This window comes from Stenella coeruleoalba, assembly GCF_951394435.1.
Source record: "Stenella coeruleoalba genome assembly, chromosome: 1".
Classification (NCBI taxonomy): domain Eukaryota; kingdom Metazoa; phylum Chordata; class Mammalia; order Artiodactyla; family Delphinidae; genus Stenella; species Stenella coeruleoalba.
In genome coordinates, this window is record NC_137169.1 from 29,126,821 (window position 1) to 29,133,905 (window position 7,085).

Sequence of the window (7,085 nt, forward strand, 5' to 3'; positions counted from 1 at the left end):
GGTCTCACCCTAAAAACCTCATTTAACATTAATTACTTCCTTAGAGGCCCCATCTCCAAACCTAGCCACGCTGGGGGTCAGGATTCACCCTCTGAATTCAATACATGAGTTTGAGGGGAACACAATTCAGTCCACAGCACCCACTGCCATCTGCACTCTTGAGATCCAGGCCTGTACGTCCAGGTGTCAGCAGGACTCCTTACCTGGCTGACCCTGGGAACCTCATTCACCCTGCCGGGCACTGAACTTCTTGCCTGAGATCTTTTGCCTGATAACTGCTAGGCACACCCAAGGGGTGGGGCTTGACAGCCATGTTTCTGTGGGACTCCGCCCCCAGTCACTGCTGACTGGACCAGAGGTGGATAACTGATCCACGTTGGCCACTCATATTTTCTCTCTCAAAGTCTTGGAATCATTGATGTTGTTCAGTCTGGGCTGGTCTTGGAAATCTGGTACTTTGAGCTCAGGAGTGGTGGGGCAGCCATCCTTGGTTACTTAAGTGCATGGAGAAGCTGAAAGAGAAGAAGGAAGAGGAGAGAGAAGATGAAGAGAGAAGGTCTTGGGCTCCCATCCGCTTTAGAGTTCTTTTGACGTTGGGCTTTGGTTCTGCCCTTGAGTTTCACAAGACACCCCTGTATCCTTATAACATCCCACTTAAAAATATCCTGTGCTGTTCATTGGGCTCTGTTACTAGCAATCCAAGAACCCTTACTACAGCTGTTAGGACAAGGACCTTGCTCTTGCCAACACTGGGAGGGGAAGGGGGATGAGGGGACAGGGAAAGAGAGAGAATCATGGAGACCCAGGGAAATGTGTGCCAGAGTGTTTCACGAGAAGCGTGAGAAGGATGGAGACCAAGGTCTGTGCATCGTGTGTGTGTGTACGTGTGTGAGAGAGACGCGGACACACTGCCGGGGAAAGGATGAATGAGAGAGAGGATTAAGCTGATCAACGACACACACCTACATGCAGGGAGAGGGTCCAGAGGAGAAGCCTCCATGAGAGGAGCCAGCAAGGAGACCCACAGAAGATGCAGGGGGCACACAGGGAGCAAAGTGTGAGGCGTTCCCCATTGTCCATTGGTTCTCAAGGCCATCGGCCTGCTGCCAGTTGGGAGTGGGGGGCCTCAGAGACACAGACTTGCCCCCCTGCCTTCCAGCCTCTGTGATCACACTGCACCGTTGTGCAGAGATCCACTTCTGGTCTGGGAAGCTCCCTTCTCTCTGGCTGCCCACTTCCTACCCACCTGGTTGGGTGGCTGGGCCCTGATGGAGCTGGAGCTGCAGAGAAACCAGGGATCAGGTCCTGACACTGACCTGCCTCCTGCTTTCACCCCGGCTCCCACACACACACGCATACACATGTACACACTGACATACGTATAGCCATACTCCCTCTTGCACATACACACACATAAAGACACACTGACACACAGAGGCACAGACACACATCTGTATAAAAGCACGGAGACACGTGTATGCAGACATATACACCAACATACACAGCTTTGCAGATTCACACAGATGTATAAGAACATCCACAGACACAAGGGCACACAGTGACCCAGAAGCTCACAAGCACAGATATATAAACACACAGACACACTTACGAATGGAGAGTCACATATAGAGTCACAGACACACAGGCATTCACAGATATTTGCAGACAGATGTGTAGATACTCACTGACATGCAACGGCAGACCTGGCAGCACAGATACATGAACATAAGCATATGTGCAGACACACCCAGGCACACATACGTGTAGGCACACACACGTGTAGGCACACAGCCCTATAGCTCTGTGCAGACGCGTCCCTGGGCCTGAGCTGAGCTGGGCTGTGGTAGCAGAGCTGGGCCCTCAGGTTGTCTAGTCAACCTTCTAATTTTACAACCAGAGAAAGAATCGTTCAAGGAGGGGAGGTGACTGTCCCCATGCACTGACACACATAGGCACTTGGGGGTCTGTGGTGAGCAGGCTCCTGGGAGCAGAGAAGGAAGCTGTCCACATCAGGATCCAGGACAGGGATGGGCTGTGATCAGGTTCTTGGGCAGGGCCAGGCCTGGGGAGGGAGCAGGGCAGGGGCAGTAGAATCTGTGTCCCCAAGGGGAGGGGCTGGGAAGCTGGACTCCCACTCCAGGCTGGAGGTCAGGCTTGGCTTTCACTGGCTTGAATGGGGCAGGGGTCTCCTTGGGGCTGTGGCCTTCCCAAGCTGTAGCCCAGAACTGGGAGCCCTTAGCTCCGTCCTAGTGCTATGGCCTCGATTGTGTATGTGTCCAAGCCTGTGCATCTAAGCATGTGTCTTTGTGGACTCATGCATGTCTGTGCATGTAGGCATGCCCACATGTGTACGGGTCATAGGTGTGAACGCACACGTATGAACACGTGCACGCGCACACACGTATGTGGCATGTTTGCATCGTGTGCAGACGTACGTGTATGTACACATGTGTGCGCACGTGCAGACGTGACCGTTTATACAGTCTGTGTATGCTCGGGGATGTGTGGAGTGCACGCAGTGACAGGGCTGGATTCTGAGCTGTCACCGCTGGCACTGCCGCTCTGTGGGCCTCTGCCTGGGGTGGCTCCAGATGTCGCAATGTTCCTCATTCATCGCAGAAAATCAAACAAACAAATGAAAAACTAACGCCATTGTTAGCCAGGGCTGCCCCTGAGCTGGCGAAGCTGCCTCTCGCTGGCCCAGCTGGACCAGATGGTGAAGGCTCCTGGCCTCACCTTGGGCCTTGGCACTGGAGTAGACAGGACCAACGGGAGGCTGGCGGGAGTCAGGCTGCTGCTGGTTGGCTTCTAATGTGACTGCAGAGGCTGTTGGGGCCTCAGAGGAGTGTCTCTCCTTCCCCCTCCTCCCATTTCGAGAGTCCCCTTAGGTGTGTGACCCAGGGCAGGAGGGCGGGGGAAAGCAGGAGTAAAGGTATATGCATTGGGCATCTAGCGTATAGTAGGTGCTCACTAAATGCAGTTGCCCAAAGCTTACATACGAGTCCTCACAACAACAGCCTTTGACAGATCGGGAAACTGAGGCTCTGAGGAATTATTTAGGCTGCTCAAGGCTATGCAGCCTGTGAGTAGAGGCACTAGGATTCAAACCCATCTCTAATGAACTCTTAAATGCAGGGTCTTCCCACTGCCCTGGGATGGCTTCCGGAGTGTGATAGACACCGTGGTGTGTTAGAGGTGGCTGCACAATTTCCACCAATTTTCCTACTGAGAGGCGTGAAGCCTAATTCCCTTCCCTGAGAATCTGGCTGCGCCTGGAGACTTACTTGACCAATAGAGTGTGGTGGACATGAGGCTCTGAGACTTCCAAGGCTAGGCTTTAAGAAGCCTTGCAGCTTCCCTCCACCTCAGGGACACTCTCGGAGCTCAGAGCCACCATGTGAAAAGTCTGATATCCTGAGACTGTCCTGCCGGAGAGGCCAGGTAGAGAGTTCTGGTCGAAAGTTCTGGTGGAGCCCAGCCTTCCTCGCCCTGCCGAGCTACTGCACATGTGAGTGAAGCCATCTTGGACCCTCCAGACCGCCCTGTTCTCCAACTGAAAATCACTATTTCTGTTCCCACTCCATGGAACAGGAGAATTACCCAGCTGAGCCCAGCTTGAATTTCTGATCTACAGAATCATGAGCTATGATAAAAATGATGGTTGTCTTAAGCCACTAATTTTTTAAAATTATTTTTAGTTGAAGTATAGTTGATTTACAATGTTGTATTAATTTCTGCTGTAAAGCAAAGTGACTCAGTTGTATGTATATATGCAATCTTTTTTCTATTCTTTTCCATTATGGTTTATCCCAGGACATTGAATATAGTTTTCTCTGCTAAACAGTAGGACCATGTTGTTTATCCATTCTATATGTAATAGCTTGCATCTGCTAACCCCAAACTCCCACTCCATCCCTCCCCCACTCCCTCACTCTTTAAGCCACTAATTTTTGAGGGTAGTTTGTTATGCAGATATAGGAAAGTGGAATAGACACACACACCTTCACACTGGCGTGCACACACATGCACACACACACACACACACTCACATCGTGTAGAGCCCTTTCTGATTCCAGTTCTTCCATCACCTCCCATAGCGATGCCAGGCTTCTGTGTGTAATTAAGCTCCTGTTTTCTGGGGTGAGAAATGCTCAGAGCCAGAGAAATGACAATGGTTCCTTACTACCCAGCCGGTTTCATTGTTTGCGGGATTTTCTCATTTGAATTCTTCCCAAGAATCAGAGTGAGCGATTTCATATGGAAATGCATAGAAAAGTGTGAGAGCCAATCATTACCAGTAGTTGTGGAGTAGTAAACAGTTCTGCTGAGTGGGTCCTATCCGCCTTCGGTCATGCCTCTCATGTCTGCTCCAGCCTCGAACCTACAGTCTGGGAGACAGGATGGACTGGGCTGGTGGGGAGATGGCCAAGGGAGGAGGCAGAATGTGCTGGAAGGGGCTAGAAGGCTTCTGGAAAGTGCTGGGAAGAGATTCACATCCAGGAGCTGAAAAGGTTTGTCCCAGTCCTGAGGTTCTTAGAAGCCACCTCCAGATGTCACCTGGAAGGTGGCTGAGAGTGTAGGAGTGTGGGACCGTGTCTGTGGGTGTGAGACTCTGTGAGTGACGCGGTGTGTTATGTGCACGGCCACGTGTGTGCTATTGTCTGCGTGTGAGTCTGTGACCATGGCTGCGGGCGCGTGACCACCCGTGTGGGACAACGTATGGCAGCGTGCACGTGTGATACCCGGGGGGGGGGGAGGTCATATGTTTACGTATGAGCATGTCTGTGAGTGTGTGAGTGTGTGGGCTGGGGGGTGTGTATTGCTCCATAAGCCTGTGTGTGGTGGCTGTGAGTGTCAGCATGCCACAGGTGCCTGTGAGAGTGTGTGTGTGTGTGTGTGTGTGTCATCAGGCACCTGTGTGGGACTGCTGGTGTGTGTTTTGGTGAGAAGCTGTGCTCTGGTAAAGGCAGGGTGCTGGCAGTGGACCTCACCTACCGTTGAAGGTCATTTCTGATGTCAGGTACGTCAGTGTTCAATAACAGTCATTTGAAACAATTTTTTGAGCATCGGTGTTGCAGATACAGTGAGGAACCAGACAGGCAAAGACCCTGCGCTCATGGAGCTCATAGTCATGTGGAGAAGATGGAGAGGGGACAAATAATTATTCTAATAATTATATCATAATTTTTAAGATAGTTGCTACGAAGGCAAAGAACTAGGGCTGTGTGAAACAAACATAGGTCCTGATTTAGCTTGGGGGTCAAGGTTAAGAGGGGGAGCTTCTTTGAGGAAGTGCCATTTTGGCTGAGGCCAGAAGAATGGTAGGAATTGGCGCAGGCTAACGTGTGTTGGGGATGGATGTGGGGAGGAAGAGTGTTACAGGCAGAGGGAACAGTAGGTGCAAAGACTCCGATATATAACAGAGCAAGTTCCTTGGAGAAACGGCAAGAAGGCCTGGGATGGGAGTGCGTAAAAGGAGGCTGGAAAAGTGGCAGGCAGCAGATCTTTGGGGCTTTCTGGGCCATCATAAAGGCTTTGGACTTTATCCTACAAGCAATGGAAGACCAGGGAAAGTTTGGATGTGACCATGCCTGCCATGTTGAGAACCGACTGCTAGGCTGCAAAGAGTAGATGCAAGGGAATTGGAGGGGAGGCTGATGCAGGGGTCCAGGCAAAGGGTGGTGTTGGCTTGGCCTGGGAGGTGAGACTGGCAACGATGGAGAGAAGTGAAGAGATTCCAGAACTATCCTGAGGTTAGGGTTGACAAGCCTTGGCTGTGGAGGGTGACGGCAGGAGAGGGGGGTGTTTGGGACGACGCCCAGGATTTCGCTTCCAACTTCAGGCTTGTTGGAAGCGCCAGTGACTGAGATGGTGACACTTGGGGGAGAATGAACTAAAAATTCTAATTTGGACATGTTGAGTTTGAGATGCCTGTGAGACACGGGGGTGGAAATGTAGATAAAAGCCTGGAGTTAAGGAAGGCTTATGCAGGAGACAGGGATATTCAGAGAGTGGAAACCAGAACTGGGAGGGAAACCAGCTAGAGTGGGAAGAGCTGGGGAGAGAGGGTGGCTTTCTTTGCCTAGGTTGGAAAGTCTACTGTTTGGGGACAGTTGAGCATAGTACTTAAGATTCCAGACTCTGCTTCTGGGTATATAGCCAAAAGATTTGAAAGCAGGGACTGGAACAGATATTTGTATACCAATGTTCACAGAAGCATTATTCACAACAGCCAAAAGGTAGACTAACCATTCATCAATGGATGAATGGATAAACAAAGTGTAATATACCCAGATAATTGGAGTATTATTCAGCCTCAGAAAGGAATGAAATTCTGACACCTGGTACAAAATGAATGAACTTTGAGGACATTATACTAGGTGAAATAAGACAGAAACAAAAGGACAAAAACTGTGTGATTTCATTTATAGGAAGAACCCGGAGTAGTCAAGTTCGATGAGACAGAAAAAAGGGATCACCAGTAGCTGGGGAGAGGAGGGAATGGGAGGTTATTGTTTAGTGGGTATGAAGTTTCATAACTTTGGGATGTTTGGGATGATGAAATAGCTCTGGAGATGGACGGTGACGATGGTTACACAACAATGTGAATGTCCTCAATGTTATTTAATTGTCCACCTAAAAAGGGTTAAAATGGGGCTTCCCTGGTGGCGCAGTGGTTGAGAGTCCGCCTGCCGATGCAGGGGACGCGGGTTCGTGCCCCAGTCCGGGAAGATCCCATGTGCCGTGGAGTGGCTGGGCCCATGAGCCATGGCCGCTGGCCCTGTGCGTCCGGAGCCTGTGCTCCGCAACGGGAGAGGCCACAACAGTGAGAGGCCTGCGTATCGCAAAAAAAAAAAAAAAAAAAGTTAAAATAGTGAATTGTAGATTATGTATATTTTACCACAATTAAAGGAAATATCTTAGACTCTGGAGCCAACTAGACTGCTGGGTTTGAGTTCCAGCTCTCTCACTTACAAGCTGTGTGACTTTGGGCTAGTTACCGAGCCTCTCTGTGACCCAGTTATCTCATTTGTAAAATGGAATCATAATAATACCTATCTTGAGGGTTGTCGAGGGGATTAAAT